Genomic DNA, 21,627 nt, shown 5'->3' with positions numbered 1-21,627 from the left:
CTTGGTTTTAAATCTAGCCCTCCTTCCACCAGCCACTGGCAAAAGGTCTTCATTTCTGCAGTAGTAAGAAAAGAAGAACATGGCATAGTGGACTGGATTGTCTTCATGGATAAATAAAGAGACTTTTTAACAAATTGCCTCTTTTCTTCCTACGTCATTTTATCCTCTACTCAGCTGCCCAAGTTATTTTTTCTAAAACATAGATCTGACCATGTCACAACCATGCTCAGTGAGCTCCTGTGGCTCTCTATTCTCCAAGATCAAATGTAAATTCCTTTGATTGCCTTCAAAGGTCTTTATAAACTGACAGTTTCCTACCTTTCTAAATTTCGCACATCTTATTAATAACATTGGCCTACTTGCAATTCCTCAACACAATAATATTCCACCTCCTATTGCATTAGTTGTCCCCTATACCTGAAATATTCTGACCCTTTACCTCCCCCTGAATTTTCTTAACTTCCCTGAAGATTCAGCTGAGATCACACCTTCTGCAGGAGGGTATGTCTACATACGTACCTACATACATAACATTGTATACTAAAATAAGGTCAAAATGGGTTCATGATCTAGACATAAAGAATGATATTGGGAAATTAGAAGAATTTAGGATAATTTACCTCTCAAATCTGTGGAGCAGGAAGGATTTTGTGACCAAAGAAGAACTGGAACTCATTATTGAACACCAAATAGGAACTATGCCCAAAGAGTTATCAAACCTTTTTCCCCAGTCTGCTCAACTACTTTTAGAGTGCCTTTCCTCTAACTCTTAAAAAAAAAAAAAAGTACTATAGAGCTTAGTTGTTTCCATGCAGTTCTTTCACTCCTCCCCATCCCCCTTTATAATGTAAATTCCTTGGGGTCAGAGCCAAGATGGTGGAGAGTAGACACTGCTGTATCTGACCTCTCAAACCAACAGCAGATTAAGCCTCTAAACTGGTTTTGGAGTGACATCAGCATTTTTATATATTACCAACAAAGTCCAGCAGCAAGAGATACAAAGAGAAATTCCATTTAAAATAATTGTCGACAGTATAAAATATTTGGAAATCTATCTGCCAAGGGAAAGTCAGGAACTATATGAACACAACTACAAAATACATTCCACACAAATAAAATCAGATCTAATCAGCTGGAAAAATATCAAATGCTCATGGGTAGGCTGAGCAAATATAATAAAAATGACAATATTACCTACATCAATCTACTTATTTAGTACCATGCCAATCAAACTCCAAAGAAATTATTTTACAGACCTGGAAAAAATAACAACAGTTCATCTGGAAGAATAAAAGGTCAAGAATTTCAAGGGAATTAATGAAAGAAAAATGCCAGTGAAAGTGGCCTAGCTGTGACAGACCTAAAAGTATATTATAAAACAGGGATCATCAAAACCATTTGGTACTGGCTCAAGAAATAGAATAGTTGATCAGTGGAATAAGGTAAATACAAAGGACAAAATAGTCAGTGACTATAGCAATATAGGGTTTGACAAACCCAAAGACCCCAGCTTTCAGGATAAGAACTGACAAAATTTGACAAATTTGACAAAAACTGCTGGGAAAATTAAAAACTACTATGGCAGAAACTAGGCAATGAACCACATCTAACACTGTATACTAAAATAAGGTCAAAATGGATTCATGATCTAGACATAAAGAATGATATTATTGGGAAATTAGAAGAACTTAGGATAATTTGCCTCTCAGATCTGTGGAGCAGGAAGGATTTTGTGATCAAAGAAGAACTGGAACTCATTATTGAACACCAAATAGTAACTATGCCCAAAGAGTTATCAAACCTTTTGACCCAGCTGTATTTCTACTGGGCTTATATACCAAGGAGACCTTAAAGGAGGGAAAGGGATCCACATGTACTTTTTGTAATGGCAAGAAACTGGAAACTGAGTGGATGCCCATCAATTGGAGAATGGCTGAATAAGTTATGGTACATGAATGTTATGGAATATTATTGTTCTGTAAGATACGATCAGCAGGATGATTTCAGAGAGGTCTGGAGAGAGTCAAATGAACTAATGCTAAGTGAAAGAGCAGAACCAGGATTTCATTATACTAGGCAACAATAAGATTATATGATGATCAATTCTGATGGATGTGGTTCTTCTCAACAATGAGGTAATACAGGCCAGTTCCAATGATGTTGTGATGAAGAGAGCCATCTATACCCAGAGAGAGGAGTGTAGGAACTAAGTGTGGCTCACAACATAACATCTTCACTTTTTTTGTTGTTTGCTTGCATTTTATTTTCTTTTTCATTTTTTTCCTGTTTGATTTAATTTTTCTTGTACAGCAAGATAATTGTATAATTATTTATGCATGTATGATTTAGCATGTATTTCCACCATGTTTAACATATATTTGGATTATTTGCCAACTAGGGAAAGGGGTGGGAGAAGGGGAGAAAAAATTGGAATACAGGGTTTTGCAAGGGTTAATGTTGAAAAATTATCCATGCAGATGTTTTGAAAATAAAACGATTTAATAAAAAAAAACTCCTGCCTCAGACCCTTGCTACCTGTGTGACTCTGAGCACTGAGAACAGCAACAAAAAACCCAGTTGTTTCCATGCTGCAAAAAACATAAACAATGAAAAAACCTAAAATCAACCTAGCAATACTTCATTTGCTCACTATTATTTATGACATTATTTTTTATTTTATAATTTTTAAAAACATAAATTGAATGAAATAAATTATGATTTCAAAGACATTTAACATAACATAATAATCTTATACAATCTTATTTTTGATTTTTCTCTTTAAAATTTTGGGAAAAGGTTCACAATATTTAGCATACTACCAGACAGAAATATTATTAAATTTGGTTCTACATCACTTATTTCTGTATTTTAATTAATAAAAGAATAAAATAAAAATGCTCACATACAAATTTATGGTAAGGTAATTTTACAAGCTCTCTGTCTGAGAGATGGAAATTCATTTTTTATTTGTGTATACTCAACTAGTGGATAAAATGAATAGCTATAAGGTAAAATGTTGCTTTTCTACTAGCTAATGGCAAATGTTGTATTAAATGAGAAATATATCCAAATTCTATTACTAAGAAAAAAAGAATGTAAGTTCCTTGAGAGCAAGGTCTCTTTCTTTTTTAATATTGCTAGGACCTGGCTTAATAGAAAATGCTTAATAAATGCTTGTTGACTTGACTTTTTGATTAAACTCAATGACCTAATTTAATATATTTGAACATGTTAGTATTCATTCAAAAGAATCTAATGATTCCTTTTTTTGTAAATTAAGAAATTATTTCCCAATGTGCATTTTTAAAGTTTGGATGTTCACACTTGGGATATGCTCAAAGTAGGATCTAAATTAGTATGAATCAGTTTTGTATTAATAAAAATTGTAACCTATAAGAACAAAAAAAAAGTAGCTTGAGTCAGAATACAACTTATTGTAATCAGTTTATATATGCTAAACACTGCCAAAACAAACATAAAGTGCCCTTAAATATAGTTTCATTAAACAAGGACATCATAAAAAGTAAATAAGGTAGATAATGTGCTACATGTTGCTATTTGATCTCTCCAAGTTTTGCAGCCACAACTATTTCTAGGCCTGAAAATACTGTTGGAATTAGAGAACTGTAAATATTTAAGTAAATAATCTTCACCATCTACTTTTTTCTGGGCAACATGCACAAGTTTATCAAGTAATTTATTCTCATTTTTAGAATAGAATTATATCAATATTACAAGCACATTATATTCAGAATATGAGAATAAAAATTTCAAGGTCTCTAACATCAGGAAGCTTATATTTTTAATCTGAGTAGTATCACACTTATATAACTGTACTTTCTGGTTTGGTTTTAGGATTGATTCAACCGTGGTACCAGGTAGCACCCAGGCAGTTTAATCAGGATAGGACAATCTTACATGTCCCATTTGTGACATTTTACTCATGGACAATAGGATAATGTTATATTGTTCTATAGCTGAAGATGTAGAAGCCAGGGCATGACAACCCAGCTAATTCACTTGATTATTAATAATGTATTTTATGTATTTAACATCTACTGGTCATCCTGCCATCTAGGGGAGGGGGTGGGGGGGTAAGAGGTGAAAAATTGGAACAAGAGATTCGGCAATTGTTAATGCTGTAGAGTTACCCATGCATATAACCTGTAAATAAAAGGCTATTAAATAAAAAAAAAAAGAAGAAGAAGAAAAAAGAAAAGAGTCACTTCCGGAAAAAAATAATGTATTTTAACTTTTCATCATTTTTGTTTCTTTAAGAATTATGCAGATAAATGTATATATTTTAAAACCTGAACAAAATTTCTACCTTCTCCCAGTGACTTAAATTCTGTTCTTACTTGGATAAAATGGAAGAAAGTATTCCAAATATTTTTTATTTTAAATGCTTTAATTAGCATTTTCTCTAAGGCAGAAAACAATTTATTATTACTATTAATTATATATATATATATATATGTGTGTGTGTGTGTGTATATATATATATATATATTGCTGAGGCAATTGGGGTTAAGTGACTTACCCAGGGTCACACAGCTAGGAAGTGTTAAGTGTCTGAGACCAGATTTCAATTCACATCATCCTGACTTCAGGGCTGGTGCTCAATCCACTGAGCCACCTAGCTGCCCCTAGTAATTTATATTTTGGGGAAAGGTTCCCCAAAGAATTTGTTTCTTCCCATGGCTCTGTTCATCAGCATTGACTTTGATTTGGTGTGTTCTGAACCTCAGGTCTGTAAGTCTTTTTTATGTTTCAACAATAATATTTCAAAATAACTGGTTTTCTTTGTACTTCTGTGCATTCTAATGCTATACTTTTAATAATATTATTCCAGGAAGAAGTCCATTGGCTTCGAGAGGTTCCTCAAACTTTTTAAATAGGGGGCCAGTTCACTGTCCCTCAGACTGTTGGAGGGCCAGACTGCAGTAAAAACAAAAACTTTGTTTTGTGGGCCTTTAAATAAAGAAACTTCATAGCCCTGGGGGAGGGGGATAAACATCCTCAGCTGCTGCATCTGGCCCTAGGTGGTAGTTTGAGGACCCCTGCTGGGCTTGAAGTCTAACCAAACAAAATGGCTAAGAAATCCTGCTTTAAAGTAGTTAATATAATATCAACAACAGTGTAAGGTTTACACTAACCTACAAAAGATAACTGCTTAATTTAGTAAGAAAATATACTGTACTTCTGTGTACTGTAATTCAATTACTGTCATTCAAATCCATTTTCCCAATTTTTTCATATGATTAGATGGAAATGCCTTATCATCTAACAAATGATGCAAAAATGAAGCTATTATTTTTATTATGCTAAAGATTTTTAAAAGCAACATACGAATGTTTGAAAAAGGCAGGGATGTTCTTATCATTGCTATTAATATCTATAAATATCCATGAAGTAATTTTCCCAAGGTATAAGGCTACCCAACCTCAACACATTAAGAGATTTCTTCCTGTGGGAACTTAGAACTCTTCTGTGCTGATGACGTAGTAGAGTTACTTAGTCAAGACAACATAGTCACATTTTCATTTGTGAATCATCACCAATGCAGTTTTTCATTTCACTGCTTCCTTGACTTCCAATTATGAAATTTTTTCAGGCAGAGGTTCACGCTGTAGGGCCCCGTGGCCGCAGGGTGACGCGGGTACCGGCTTGTTAGAGAGAGAGCTAGAATGACCCAGCGTGGGTTACCCCAACCCGAGCAAAGGATATTTGGGAACTTGTAGCTGCGGGGACGAGCCCTACGGCGTGAACCTCTGCCCGCTGGATCCTTTAGCAACAGATGACACTGCACTTTAGAGTTCTACTGCCTGCACACAAAAGAGAAGATGAGGAGAGGCGAGCTGGCAAAGAAAATATGGAGTCTTTGATGATGATTATGACTACCTGCAGCACCTAAAGGAACCATCTGGGCCCTCTGAGCTGATTCCCTCATGCTTTCAGAGTGATGTGCAAGAACAAACATCATTGATTGCAACTCCTGGAACTTCACTATTTCCTAAGCTTTTAATTGTGAAAGGGAAAAAAAAATCTATGAGACAACTGTTTGTTTTGTTTGTTTATGGGATGAGGGGAAAAGCTTCAAAACCAGTTTAGATAGTTTTCCATTTTTCAATTGGTTGGTTGTTGATATAGAAACAAAGTTAATTCCCTCTTTTCCTTACAAAGTGCCATTCCAAGGAACAAGATTTTGTGAGAAAATTAATATATTCTTGGTAGTGCTATGCAAGCCTTCGCAAGGTTGGTACTGAGCTATTCTGTAGCTCTTCAGAAACTTTGCTGGTATATGATTAAGTCAGGATATAAGCAGGTAAGTATCTTGTATTAATTTTTGTAATTTGGGAAATCTTCAAGAACAAAACTAAAACCCAACAATTCATAATTTTATTTATAATAGTAACAATTATCACGTATATGGTGATATTTAAGATTTTTGAAGTGCTTTACATTCTGGGAGTTGATTGCTATTGTAATTTTTCCCATTTTACACATGACAAAACTGAGGCAGACAGAGGTTACTTGTCTGAGGTCACATTGAACTTGTGTTCTTCTGACTCCAGGTGCAACAGTTTCTCCACTGTACTTCCTGACATTATACTGCCATTGTAGTTGCTAGTTTCTCTATTAATAAACACATATATGTATACGTGCATTATATATATATATATATATATAAAATCCTATAAATTTAAAAAACCTAGGTGCATTCAACAAATAAAGCTTTGTGTCCTCTTGGTTCAAGTCAGAGCAGCTAGGTGGCGCCATAGTGCCATGTCCTGGCATTAATCCTGGAGTCAGAAATACTCGTCTTCCCGAGTTCAAATTTGGCCTCAGACATTTATCAGCTGTGTGACTCTGGGCAAGTCATTTAACCCTGTTTGCCTCAGTTTCCTCATCTGTGAAATGAACTAGAAAAGGAAATAGCAAATCACTCCAATATCTTTACCAAGAAAATCCCAAATAGGATTGCAAAGAGTCAATCCCCAAAGGTGGGAAGTAAGGATTCAAAGACCAAAAAATGTAGCACATCCTGCCCTCAAGGAACTTACTTTCAAATGGGAGGCTATCATATGTACAGAAATAATTATGGTACAAGTAAAAACTGAGGAGAGAGCCTATCATAACAAATGGGGGAAATCTGGAAAGTTTTCACTCTAATGAAGAAGGTACCTGAGTTAGATTTTGGAGAAGATAAGGATTCTGAGAAGCTGAAATTTTTTTTGAAAAAAATGCATCTCATGCAGAAGTAATAGATGCATGAGATGTAGTATCACATTCAGGAAATAGCTAGTAGTTTAATTTTTCTGGAATGTACATTTTGTGAAGGGAAACAAGCTTGGAAATAATAAGCATGTGATATAAGTTTGAAAAATTAATAGCTATAATCATAGCTAATATTTGTGAGCTTACTATGTGACAGGCACTATGCTAAGCCTTTTACAAATATTTCCTCATTATCAATAACAAATAATAATATCATAATAAACATAATAAAATTGGGAGGCAAGTACTATTATTATCCCTATTTTATAGATAAGGAAATTGAGACAAACAGAGGGTCACATAACTAACAAATGTCTGAGGTAGAATTTGGATGGAACCAAAATGTTGAGAGCCTTAAATGCTAGGCTAAGGAGATTGTATGTTATCCTAGAGTTAATGGGGAACCACTTATGTTTTTGAACAAGGAAATTACATGGTGAAACCTGTATATTATGGAAATTGAATTGATAGCTGTTTGGAGAATCACAATAAAACTTTTTAATGGTTTTATTCCAATAACTTTTGTACCATAAAGATGGCCTTGATTCTCAAAGGCTTTCTCCTAGCAGATTCTTCCATGTTGAAAAATCTTTTAGTATGCTCCCAGCCATAGATTATGTTCCCACCTAGCAAAAAACAGAGAATCTCATAACTGGTAGGCTGTCTGAGAGCTGTAACTAGAAACTATCCTTAGTCATTGGAGAGGATTCTGGAACACAGGTATGATGGCCAAAGGGCAAAAGCTCTTCGTGCTAGATTATCTCGTGCCTTCCAATCCAATCCAACAAGAATTTATAAGCATATATTAAGTGCCTACAATATATAATGCACTGTACTCATCACCTGGAATCATTCTTTGTCTGGACACTTCATTAATATCCAAAATTCCTAGGGAAAAGATTCTTTTTACAATGCAGATCAGCAATTATTCTGGAACTTAAAATATCAAATAGTTTCCAGCAGCACTAAATGTAAAGAATAAATTTTCTTGATTATAAAGGCAATTCTTTATGCACTGTGGCATTATTACCTGCTTAGTCACTAAGGATACAAAACTAAATTAAGATCAGAAAAATCCCTGCCCTTAGAAATTTTCATTCTACTAGGTGTTACAACATGTAATAAAACAAATAAATACAATTTGAAGAAATAGAGAACACAATAAATGGATCAGGAAAAACATCCTTTTGATGAGCTGAATTTAAAATAAGCCAGAGATTAGAAGATGCTTGTTCCAGTCATAGGGGATAGCATGTTCAAAGGCAGAGGGGTAGAAGAGGGAAAGCCATCTTCCAAGAAGGGCAAATAGACTAGTTTAGCTGGAATGTAGATCCTGTGAACAGGAATAATTTGAAATGAGCCTGGAAAGCAGACTGTATTTAGATTGTAAAGGATATTAAATACTAAGGTGAGAGTTTATGTTTTATCCTATATAAAATGAGGAGTCACTGAAGATTTTTTTCAGTTGTGAGCTTAAGAAATAAAACAAGCTTTACCATAACAAAATAGATTTTTTTAAAAAGAGGATTGCACATGAAACTGTACATCTATTATGTACAACTTGCTTTTCCTTTTAAATATATAATGAAGTTATCATGTTGTATTCTTTTTTATCACATTCTCCCATTCCCACCTTGAGATGGCTACCATTAAACACAAGTATGTACATTTCTAAATATCAATTAGAATATTTCTCTGAATGAAGATAGTATTTTCCTTCCTAAGTCCTTTGTAGTTGATTAATCATTTGTAATAGTTAAAATTACTTAGTCATTCACAATTGTTATTAAAGTAATATTGCTGTTAGTATATACAATGTTCTCTTGGTTCTGCTCATTTCTTATTTCATTATTTAATGCAAGTCTTTTCATATTGTTCTAAAATCATTGAGCTCATGATTTCTTATATCACAGTAGTATTCCATCACAATCATATACCAAAACTTATTTAGCCATGCCCCTATTGATGTATAACCCCTCAATTTCCAATTCTTTGCCACAAAAAAGAAAACTGCTACAAATATTTTAGAACATGTAGATTATTTTCCTTTTCCCCTAATCATCTTGAGAAATAGATGGAATTGTTAGATCAAAGAATATATAAAGTTTAATAACTCTTTGAGCACAATTCTAAATTGCTCTCTAATAATCAGTGTCTCAATTTTTCCACATTTATTCCAATTTTGTCACTTCCCACTTCTAACATTTTAGCCAATATGATAGGCATAAAACACCATGTCAAGTTTGTTTTTGTGTTTCTGTAATTAATAGTGATTTAGAGTATTTTTTCAAATGACCACATTGTTCTGATTTCATCGTGAAACTGCTTGTTTGGGGAATGACTTATATTCTTATATATTTGGCAAGTTTTTTATATATGAAATATGAAATCTTTATCTGAGAAATTGTCTACAACATTTTTATTCTGATTTTCTGATTTCCTTCCAATTTTGACATTGGCTTTATTTGTGCAAATCCTTTTAATTTAATGTAATTGAAATTATCTATTTTATACTTCACAATGTTATCTCTTATTTATTCATAAATTGTTCATCTATCCATAAGTCTAAAAAGTAATATGTTCTATGTTCTTCACATTTTTTATAATATCTCCCTTTGTCATGTCCCTTTTCTAAGTCATGTATTCATTTTGACCTTATATTGGTAAATAGTGTACATATTAGTCTATGCCCAATTTCTGTCAAACTGCTTTCCCAACAATTTTTACCAAATAATTCTTAGACCCCAAAAATTAGTCTTTATATTTGTCAAACACAAAGTTACTACAATCATTAGCTGCTTTAAAGTGTAAATCTACTCTTTTCCATTGATATACCTTTCTATTTCTTAGCCCTACCAGATAATTTTGATAATTACTGTTTTGTATATATAATTTAAAATGTGGTATTAACTTCTCCTTTCTTTATAGTTTTTCCTCCATTTATTTCTTTGATACTATTGACCTTTTAGTCTTCCAAATAAATTTTATTATTTTTTTCTAACTCAGTAATATAATGAACATTTCTCTAGTAATTTGATTGTGATATTATTTGTATAAAACTTTTTTTTATAATTTTGTTCATAGAATTTCTGGGTTTGTTTTGGCAGGTGTACTTCCATTATTTTATACTGTCTAGAGTTATTTTAAATGAGGTATCTCTAACTATCTCTTCTCGCAGGATTTTGTTGGTGATATATTGGAATATTGGTTATTTTTGAGGTTCTTTCTTTTTCTTCTCCTATTGCTAGGATTTCCAATGCAATATTGAATAAAATTGGTGACAGTGGACATCCTTGTTTCATACCTGCTTATCCTTTTAAATTAAATCTATGTTAGCTTTAATTCTGAGGTCATAATTGCTATAGCTGCTTTAAAAAAAAAAAAAAAAAAAAAAAAAACCTCAGCTGAAACAAAACAAATTCTACTACAGCCCTTTATTTAACTCTGTGTATCTCTTATTTTAAAATTTGTTTCTTGTAATCAAGATATTGTCAGATTCTGATTTTTAATTTATTCTGCTATTCATTTCCATTTAATGGGTAAGTTTAACCCATTCATTTTCAAAATTATACTTAATATTTGCATATTTCCTTCCATGCTATTTTTCTTTACTATTATTCTTCTCAGCCTCTCATTTTACCAAATCCTTCCTCACAAGTTTTGTTTACTTCTAACCACTACCTCCCTAATATAAACACTTTAAAAGTATTCTTCCTTATCCTCTCCCCTTACTCTCCTATTCCTTATTTTACCCACCCCTCTAAAAGTATCTCCTTTATAAAACCTTTCTCTCCACCCTCCCAATTCTTAATCTACACACCATTCAAAAAGTCCTTCCATTATCCTGTCTCTGCTTGTTTAATTATAAGTTGAAAAGACATTTATACACTTCTAGATATATATGTTGTTCTCTCTTTAACTCATATATGCTGAGAATAAGGTTCCAGCCTTACAATTCTTATATATCCTCTATCTTATATCTTACATATCCTTTATCTGTTCACATCAGTTGTTTTTTTTTCCTAATGAGATGTTAAACGTTCTTCCCTATTTTTTTCATTTTCTTGATTTTCTTTTAGAATTTCTCAGTGTCTTCTCCATCATCTTCCTCTAATCCTTCCCCATCACTGAATGTTCTTAAACAAGGTAGTGACTAGGTCAGATTTTAGCTTTAGAAATATTATTTTGCCAGCATTGAAGAAGATAGATTGGTAAAGAGGGCACTGGAAGCCAGGAGTTCATTTAAGAGACTATACTGATAGTCTAAATGAAAGTCACTGAGGGCCTGAACCAAGATAATCACTAATATATATATATATATATATATATATATATATATATATTGAAAAGAGTCAGATGGGAAACATTGTAGAAGCAGAATTTAGAAAATGATTTGATATGGCAGGTGAGAGGGAGGAAATAGTTAAAGGTGATACTGACGTAACAAACCTGGGTAAATGAAAGTAGCATCTTTAGCAGCAACAGGGAGATTTGCCCATAAGGATAGGAAAAAAAAGAATCCTAACCCTAATTTTTCTGACATATTAAATATTAAAATGCTTATGGGAATTCTTGATGGAGATGGCCAATAGGAAGTTTGTAATTTGAGACTCAAACTCAGGACAGAAATTATAGTTCGATATATAGATCTGAGAGGCATCTACAAAAAGCTAATTGTACCTATTAGATCATCAAGGTGGCCTAAGGGGATTCTTATCATTTGGAGTAAAGAGCAGGACCAGAAGGGACATAGAATATGATACTGAGAAAGAATTATTAGATTGTGTAGGAGAACTTAATGAACATGGTATCAAAGAAGTTGAAGGAGATTAAGTTTTCACAGATGTGCGAGTCATTTGTCAAGTCAACTTTATAAATTTAGCCAACTCCAATGCAATTTATTTGAGACAAATAATTTTGATATGGTTTTGCTACAATGAAAAGAGTGTTGGATTTGGAGTGAAAAAAAAAAACCAACAAAAACAAAAACAAGTTCCAAAACTACCTCAGTCATTTACACTGGGGAATCTGAACAAGACATTTAACCTCTCTCAGCCTCATTTTCCTCATTTGTAAAATGGGGATTGTTGATGTTTTTCTCTTCTTTAAAATAATAATGGTTCTTTCTGGAAGAAAACAGGTTTCTCAGGGAGGTTTTCTGGAGGCAGCCTTAGTCTCAGTTACAAGTAAATAATCACCCAAAAATAGCAGCCAGGTAGTAAAAGTTCAGATCTTTTATTGTGTCCTTCAATATAGCCCGGTTAGCTCAGAGGCCTATCTCTCCGCTTGGTTCTAAGAGCTCTTACAGCTTTGTCCTTTGCTCCTGCCTCTGCTTTCTTCAGCCTCCAGCCAGCACCAAGGTGAAAGTTGTAATGAATCTCTCTTGCCTCGGACAGAGGGCTTGTGGGCTTCCTAGCTTCCTCACAGAGTGCTCCTCTCCAACCCCTGGGAATGTTCCCAAGTAACTCTCTTGAGTGGCTCACTGGAGCTGTATTTATGTTGCTTCTCCGAGAGTGGGATTGTGGGATATTTCCCAGCGTGCTCTCTCGCCCTAAGAGCTTTAAGGGAGGTGTGAATTCAGATATCTCTTTCTAAACCCTGAAATCTCCCAAACATGTGAACTCCAATGAGTACTTAAATATTTCTTGCTTCTATGAGCTCTCTAAAGGTGTGAACACAAGCATCATTTCTATCAGTTGTACTTAGTACCTTGTTTCACATTCTGGCCCAAAATATCTCCTTCTAAGATCAAATCAATCATATTGAACCATGCTAAATTAGATAATTATTGTCTCTATCAACTCTAATGGCTTAACAATTTGTAAAGATTCCAACAGGGGATAATAATAACATCAAGGTCACAGAGTAGTTGTGAAGAACAAATGAGATAATATATATAAAAAGCTGTGCCAATCTCAAAATATTCTATAAAGGTTAGCTTTTATTATCATAATTAATTTTTATAACATCGATCAGTCATTCACATGTGCTTCCTGCCCTATGCTGATATAAAATATCTGTTGTTGACCAGATAAAACTGGCTTCAGCTGATTTTCCCACCTTTGGGTTAGTTCTTGGTTAACTGAGAGATGAACTTTTTCCATTCATGTCTCATCATTCTCTTTTGGTATTTTTTTAATTCTGATTTTCAAGAATTGTTATTACTCCAAGAAAACAGGCAAAAGCTTTTAAAGAGCACACTTCAGTGATAGATATAGCAACTATTGGTATAGTGAAGTCAAGCTTTTAAAGGAACATTCAAATCTACAATGCAACATTCAAATCTACAATGCAACAGGATTAGTCACATTGTAGAAAGTATAGTCAAAATGAAAGATAAAAATCAAAAATTGAGAAACTGTTGGTGCAAAACAACTTGATTTACTTTAAAATAAGCAAAGACTTCTGGAGGGAATGAAATAGGTTGTTATTAGACAGCATAAGATTGTTTTTTAATTCAAACAATAAGGAGATAAGATTTTTTTTTAAAGCAATACCATCCCTCCCAAAAAACTTCAAAATCAAATTAATTGCCAATCAATGCTGTGAAGAAAAAATGCTTTTGAGCAAAACAATACAAAGACTAAAGTACTGAAGATTGGGAAAAGGTAACTTTTACTGATGAAATTCACTTTATCATTCAAAACTTTACAAAAACTATTGTCTGAAGTCCATGTGATCCTGTAAAATCTGTGTATTTTATCATACCAGTGACCACAGATTATAACCTTTTTTATTAAAGCTTTTTTATTTTCAAAACATATGCATGGATAATTCTTCAACATTAAACTTTTGCAAAACCTTGTGTTCCAATTTCTCCCCTTCCTCTACCCCCTCCCCAGATGGCAAGTAGTCCAATATATGTTAAACATAGTAGAAATATATGTTAAATCCAATATATACATACACAGTTACATAATTATCTTGCTGCACAAGAAAAATCAAATCAAACCAGAAAAAAATGAGAAAGAAAATAAAATGCAAGCAAATAACAAAAAGAGTGAAAATGCTATGTTATGAACCATACTCAGTTCCCACAGTCCTCTCTCTGAGTACAGATGGCTCTCTTCATCACAAGAGCATTGGAAGTGGTCTGAATCATCTCATTGTTGAAGAGAACCATGTCCATCAAAATTGATCATGATATAATCACAAATTATAATCTTGATGTCTTTCTTAATTTTCCTGTCTCCTTTATCTTCTCCTTATCAGTTTTGTTACTTCTATTTTACATGTCTTGCATCCCTTTTCTGGATATGCACACAGTCATCAATCTATTCAATCCTTATCATCTCTTACGTTTATTCATGTAATGTAATAGCCTCATAACTGACCTCTTCCATTTTTTTCTCTTTTCTAATCCAAATTCCATACTTGAATATTTTAATGGATCTGTGATTTCATCAATGTAGGTACTTCCTCCATCTGGTACTGAGCACTACATATTTTCTGTGGCATTCTCATTTAGAAGACATCATAAATCTTTTATATCTAGTTTTTATAGTAATTTGTTATATATTTTTCCTTTCACTTCTCTTTCTGTCAAACTTATCTAAAACTAAAAGAGAGCATTGACATTTGTCAGTACTATGTTATTCTCTCTGTTTTCTTATTGTTCAGTTAACATCTTCTTTATAAGTTTAGATTAATAAGGCAATTTGGAACATTTAATATTGATCTAAATTTATTGTCAACAGAGTTTCCTTAGTTACTTCTTTTTATATTGCAAACTTTTGTTTTGTTTTCTGATTTCATGATAGCTACTACTGCTCTTTGTTTACCTGATATATAGAAAATTTTGTTCCAATCCCTTATTTTTCCATGTATGTCTTTGTGGGTTTTGGTTTTGATTTTTCTATGTAAGCAGCAAATTGGAAAGAGGCAATTAATCTGTCAATTTTTGTTTTATTGTGTGGTTTAATCTATTCTCATTTAAAGTTTTGTGAAAGGGAGAGCAAAAACAGAGAAAGAAAATTGTAGACTAATCTGCCTAATGAATATTAATGTGAAAATTTTAAATAAAATACTAGCAAGGAGCTCATACCATTACATCAAAAAATACATACTTTATGACCAGGATTAATCTACACCAGGAACATAGGACTCCAAATTAGAAAACTTACAAACATAATTAAACATATATATAATAAAAACAACAAAATAATTTTTCAATAGTTGCAGAAAAATCTTTTGAAAAATACAGCACTCAGAAACACTAGAAACACTAGAAAACAGAAATAAATGGAACAAAATGATCATAAGCTTAAACTAGAAGCCTTTCCAATAAGATGAAGGGTGAAGCAAGGATGTTCATTATCATCATTATTAAATCATGATCTAGAAATGCTAGCTATAGTAATAAGAAAAGAAAAGGAATTCAAGCAATAATCATAGGCAGAGAGGAAACAAATCTATTTTTACAGATGATATGATGACATACTTAGAGAACTCTAGAAAATTAACTAAAAAAACTAGTAAAACAAATAACAACTTTAGCAAAGGTGTAGGATAGAAAATAAGCCCACATAAATCATTATCATTTCTACATAAAACCAAGAAGGAAGAGATAAAAAGAGGTTTTCCACTTAAAATAAATTTGCAGATGGCATAAAATACTTGCAAATCCACCTACCAAGACACACACAAAACACTCTTAAATATAGATCTAAATAATTGAAGAAATGTTAATTACTTAGGGATAGGCCAAGTTAATATGATAAAAATGATAATAATGTCTAAATTAACTTATTTATTCAGTGCCATACCTATCAAATTACTAAGAACTGCTTTACATAGCAAGAAAAAATAGTAACTAAATTCATCTGGAAAAACTAAAAATCAAGAATATCAAGGGAATCAATGAAAAAAAATTAGGAAAAAAAGAGAGCCTAGATCTCAAACTATACCATAAAACTATCATCATCAAAAAATTTGCTATTCATTGTTGATTACTGATGTTGTTGATCATTGGAACATATTAGGTATAAAATATACAAAAAAGAAATTAACACAGTAACCTAATGTTTTATTAACCCAAAGAGCCTAGCTATTGGGGTAAGAACTCATTATTTAACAAAAACTGTTGGGAAAATTGGAAAGTGTTCTAACAGAAACTAGTCATAGACTAACACTTCACACTATATTCCAAGATAAGTTTAAAATAGGTAAAGGATTTTGATATAAAGGGTGATAGCAAATTAGTGGAACATGGCAGAAATCATTTCTTAGGTTTATGTTAGGGAAAGAGATCATGACCACACAAGAGATAAAGAGTATCACAAGATGTAAAATTAACAAATAAATGAGAAAGATTTTGCACAAAGCCAGTGCAGCCCAAATTAGAAGAAAAGCAGGAAATGGTAGGGGTGGTAGGGGGGATTTGCAGCAAGTTTTTCTGATACAGGTCTCATTTCTCAAATGTAGAGGGATTTGAGACAAATTTGTAATGAACCATTTCTCAATTGATACATGGTTAAAGGATTAAAAATAGGCACAAAAAAATAAAAGCTATCAATTGCTATATAAAAATGGTCAAAGTCATTAACAATTAGAGGAATACAAATTAAAACAACTCTGAGTTGCCACCTCATATTCATTAGATTGGCTTAAATGATAGAAAAAAGATGACAAATGTAGGAGAAGATAGTGGGGAAGTAGCATTAATATTACTATACACTAATATAGTAAAATTGGACAGGTCGATCACACCATTGTGTGATAAAGTGCTGGAGTTAGAAAGACTCATCTTCCTGAATTCAAATTTGACCTCAGACAAGTATTTGCTGAGTAACCCTGGACAAGTCACTTAACCCTGTTTGCTTCAGTTCCCCATCTGTAAAATGATCTGGAGAAGGAAATGATAAACCACTCTAGTATCTTTGTTAAGAAAACCCAAATGGGGTCACAAAGTCAAACAAGACTGAAATAATTGAACAACAATAAATATACTAAAATTAACATACACAAAGATACTATAAGTGGAATTGTATACGCCTTTATTTTGGAAAGCAATTTAGATCTAAGTCTAAAAATGTCAAAAAATTTGACCCATCAATACCACTATTATATCTATATTCAGAGAAACAAGAAAAAAAGGAAAGGACCTATATGTACAAAAGTACTTAGAGCAATTTTTTGTGATGGCAAAGAATTGAAAACTGAGAAAATGTCCATCAGTTGGAGAATAGCTAACCAAATTATGATATATGAATATAATGGAATAATATTGTACTGTAAGAAATGATAAAAGAAATGATTTCAAAAATATCTCTAAAGACTTATGATGAACTGATGAAAAGTGAAGTGAAAGGAATTAGGAAAACAATCATTGCAATATCATAAAAATTGTGAAAGAGTAATTTTGATCAATATAATGATTCACCACAATCCAAAACCACCTCCAAAAATAGAAATGATAGACTGAATGCAGGATGAAACATTCTCTCTCTCTCTCTCTTTCTCTCTTTTTCTGTGTGTGTGTGTGTTTATTTCTCTCTCTGTGAATATGACTGATGTAAAAACATGTTTTACATGACTTCATATGTATAATATATATTATATTTCTTGCTATGTCAGTGGGTAAGAGAAGGAGAGAGGAAAAAAATTTGAGGTGAAAATAATTTTTTTAAATTGTAAGAAAAATAGGAATAAAAATATAACATTTTGTGAGTTTGTTTTAAATTTTCCTCTATATGTCTAATATTGGGGTCTTTTCTGTCCTCTTCCTCTGTAAATGTAGTATTTCATCTCTTCAGTTATTTTTACTAATCTGAATAGAACAACTCAGTTTCTACTACTTCTCTTCCCCTCATCCTCAAGTACCCCTTTGCTCCCATTTGTCACTGCTTTTCCTCTTTTAGAGTTTTGGTTAATTAATTTTTCCTTTCATCTATTTAATTCTTCCATTTTCTTTTCTTAATGAAGTAAAAGACATTTTTTCTGTCTTCTCCCTCATCTTGTATGTTAGAATTTTTTTTTCATTTTCAACACCCTTTTCTAAAAATAGATTTCTTCCCCTCATTGTCTTTATTACTACTGTTCTCTTCTCTTTCATTCTACTCTAGGCTTTATTCTTTGATTCATAGCCCTTATAGGTGATACAGATGATAAAGCACTGGGGGAAGAGCCGGGAGGAAGGGTCAGAAAGACCTAAATTCAAATCTAACCTTAGACATACTATGAGCAAGTCACTTAACCTCTGATTTGCTCAGTTTCCTTAACTGTAAAATGAGGATAATAAGAGTATTAAATAAAGTGCCTGGAATATAGTAGGCTATATAAATACTTATTCTTTTTCCACCCCTCTTGGACTTTTTAAATTCCTTCTTTAGTTTCATGACAGTACTCTTTCCTGTTTCTCTTCCTACCTATCTGACCATTCTTTCTTAGTCTCCTTTGCTGACTATTCATTCAGGTCATACCTACTAAGTAGACTATTCTGTCTGGGCCTCTCCCTTCTTATATTCTCACTTGGTGATCACTATACTAATGATTTTTCAGATCTACTTATCCAGCCCTAACTTATTAACCTCTAGATTCACATCCACAATTACTTATTAAACATCTCAGACTAGATGTAGACATATTAAACTCAACATATCCAAAACTGAGTTCATATTCTTTTTCCCCATACTTTTACTTTTTCCTAACTTTCGTATTATTGTCGAAATTACCACCATCCTCCCAGTCACCTAGGCTTAAAACCTAAGTATCATCCTTGATTCTTCACTATCTCTCAACTTCCCTATCTAATCTGCTGCCAATCTTGGTACTTCCATAATATCATATGACCCATTCTCTCCTTTGATACTGTCACCATCTTGATCCAGATCTTCATTACTCTATGCTTATACTATTGCAATAGTGTAATGATTGGTCTTCCTGCCACAAGTCTTTCCCCATTCCAACCTATTACCCACTTGGCGACCAAAGTGATCTTCCTACAGTATAGGTTTCTCTCTCTCTGTCACACACACACACACACACACACACACACACACACACACTCATAGATAGTCCTCCATGTTTTGTTTCCCTGTCATCTCAGGATCAAATATAAAAGCCTGTTTAATATTCAAAGCACATTAAAATCTGTTCCCACCTCTCCCTCCTGTCTTCTTACTCTTGATATCATACCAACCAAATGCCCTGCTCCCTTCTACCATATATATCCTGTGATCTAATGATACTGAATTCCTTACTGTTCTTTGAACAAAAAATTCTATGTCATGATTCCAGTCAGCTTTAATGGCATATAGTAGGCATTTAAATGCTTTTTTGACTGACATTGGGCAGGTCTTAAATTCTGCTTTCATTTTCTCTCTTGAACCACTGTGAATGATTGAATAGGTGTTCTGTTGTGAATCCACCTGAACATGTTAGGTGTTCTTTAGTTTGCATTTGGGATATTTGGGCTCGTTTATATGATCTGGAGACAATTTTCCCTTCTACCCCATCAATTTATTTACTTGGGCTCAAAGGTTTAAACTATGGGATCATTGGTAATTTCAATCATTTGGTTTATGTTTCCTAAGGTTCACTTTGTCTTCTTCCCTTTTGATGGTGGATCTCCTGGGGGCAGAACCTCCAAGCTTTCTCTGCTTCCTCTCAAGCTAAGGACTTTACTTTTCCGTGGTCTCAGACTCAGATTTCTTTAGAGACACAACAAGTCTCCTTTTCCCTTGGCTTAAAGTAGTCACACACACACACACACACACACACACACACACACACACACACAAAACCCTAACCCTGTTCCCTCTGTCTCTTGGTTCTCTTGAGCACTGCCATTGCTTCAATACATTGCATGGTCACACATGCCCCAGATTAAGTAATTTTCCCAGCTTTTGTGTACCTCTCCTCCTCCAGAGTTGAAATCATTTGTCTTTTTGTTGCCTTAGAAGGAATGGGTTTAGCAGGCAGGGGACTACAGCAGCAGGGAAACTGTTAAGTGAATCCCATAGCTCAAACCTGTGAGTCTGGTTGTGCTGCCCTAAAGATATGTATAGGTTAGAGGGGGAGGGATTATAGGGGCTTAGTCTTCTCTGATCCATTTCTCACATCCTTAGGGTTCTTGATGTCTAGGACCAGGAGACAGTTGCAATTGCGTTATCTCTTGTACATATTTAAAAGTTTAAGAGGTTATGAGTATTGGAGAAAATGTCAGTCCTTTTATCTTGTTGATCATGTAACTTGGACCTTCTCTTCCTACCTCCTAGCAGTTTTTGTGGAAGTGACACCTTTTCTTGAAGAGTGGCCTTTGTTTCCTAATTTGAAATTATCTCTTAACTCACCTCATACCACAACATCTAAAGTAACAATAAACATTTATTAAGCTTACTATGGGGTAATATGTTAAGTAGATGAGAATAAAAAGACAAAAACAAGGTCCTTGACCTCAAGAACCATACTTTCCAATGAGAGAGATAACATGCAAATCACTTCCCTCCTCCCTGAAGTGAGTATATATAAGATAAAATATATACAGTGTAAATGGGAGGCAATCCCACAGGGATGGTCCAAGTGAAGGATTTGCTAGGACCGAGGAAGTTCTTCTGCAGGAATTCTAGATTTGAATTAAGTCAAAGTTAGCAGGTGGAGGTATAACACACACACACACATACACACACACAAACATACACAGTGTAATTTACCCAATCCTGTTTGTTTTTAATCTTGGCAAACATAAAGACATAAATATTGATGTTGAAAGTATCAGTGTCAATTTGTGTTTCTTAAGGTCTTATGGCACAAACTTTTTTTTTTATTTTTTATTTTTTTTTTATTTAATAGCCTTTTATTTACAGGTTATATGTATGGGTAACTTTACAGCATTGACAATTGCCAAACCTCTTGTTTCAGTTTTTCTCCTCTTTCCCCCACCCCCTCCCCCAGATGGCAAGATGACCAGTAGATGTTAAATATATTAAAATATAAATTAGATACACAATAAGTATACATGACCAAACCGTTATTTTGCTGTCGTACAATTAGCCTGTGAAGGAAATAAAAAATGCAGGTGGGCAAAAATATAGGGATTGGGAATTCAATGTAATGGTTTTTAGTCATCTCCCAGAGTTCTTTCTCTGGGCGTAGCTAGTTCGGTTCATTACTGCTCCATTGGAAGTGATTTGGTTGATATGACACAAACTTGTAGTTTTTTCTTTCTATGTTTTATTACATTTAATCAATAGGATTTAAAGTGTTAGTAGCTGGGAGGAAGATATTGGAGGGTAAGGAAAAGAAGACAGAGACTTTATTTAAAAGGCAGAATCACTTTACTGAAGCTGAACAAGATCAAGAGGTTGCAAGTTGCGGTCAATTTAGACCCTCCCCCCCCCCAAAAAAAAA

This window comes from Sarcophilus harrisii, chromosome 2, assembly GCF_902635505.1.
Source record: "Sarcophilus harrisii chromosome 2, mSarHar1.11, whole genome shotgun sequence".
NCBI lineage: Eukaryota > Metazoa > Chordata > Mammalia > Dasyuromorphia > Dasyuridae > Sarcophilus > Sarcophilus harrisii.
The sequence above is the reverse complement of the archived record's forward strand: the minus strand, read 5'-3'. Positions refer to the sequence as shown.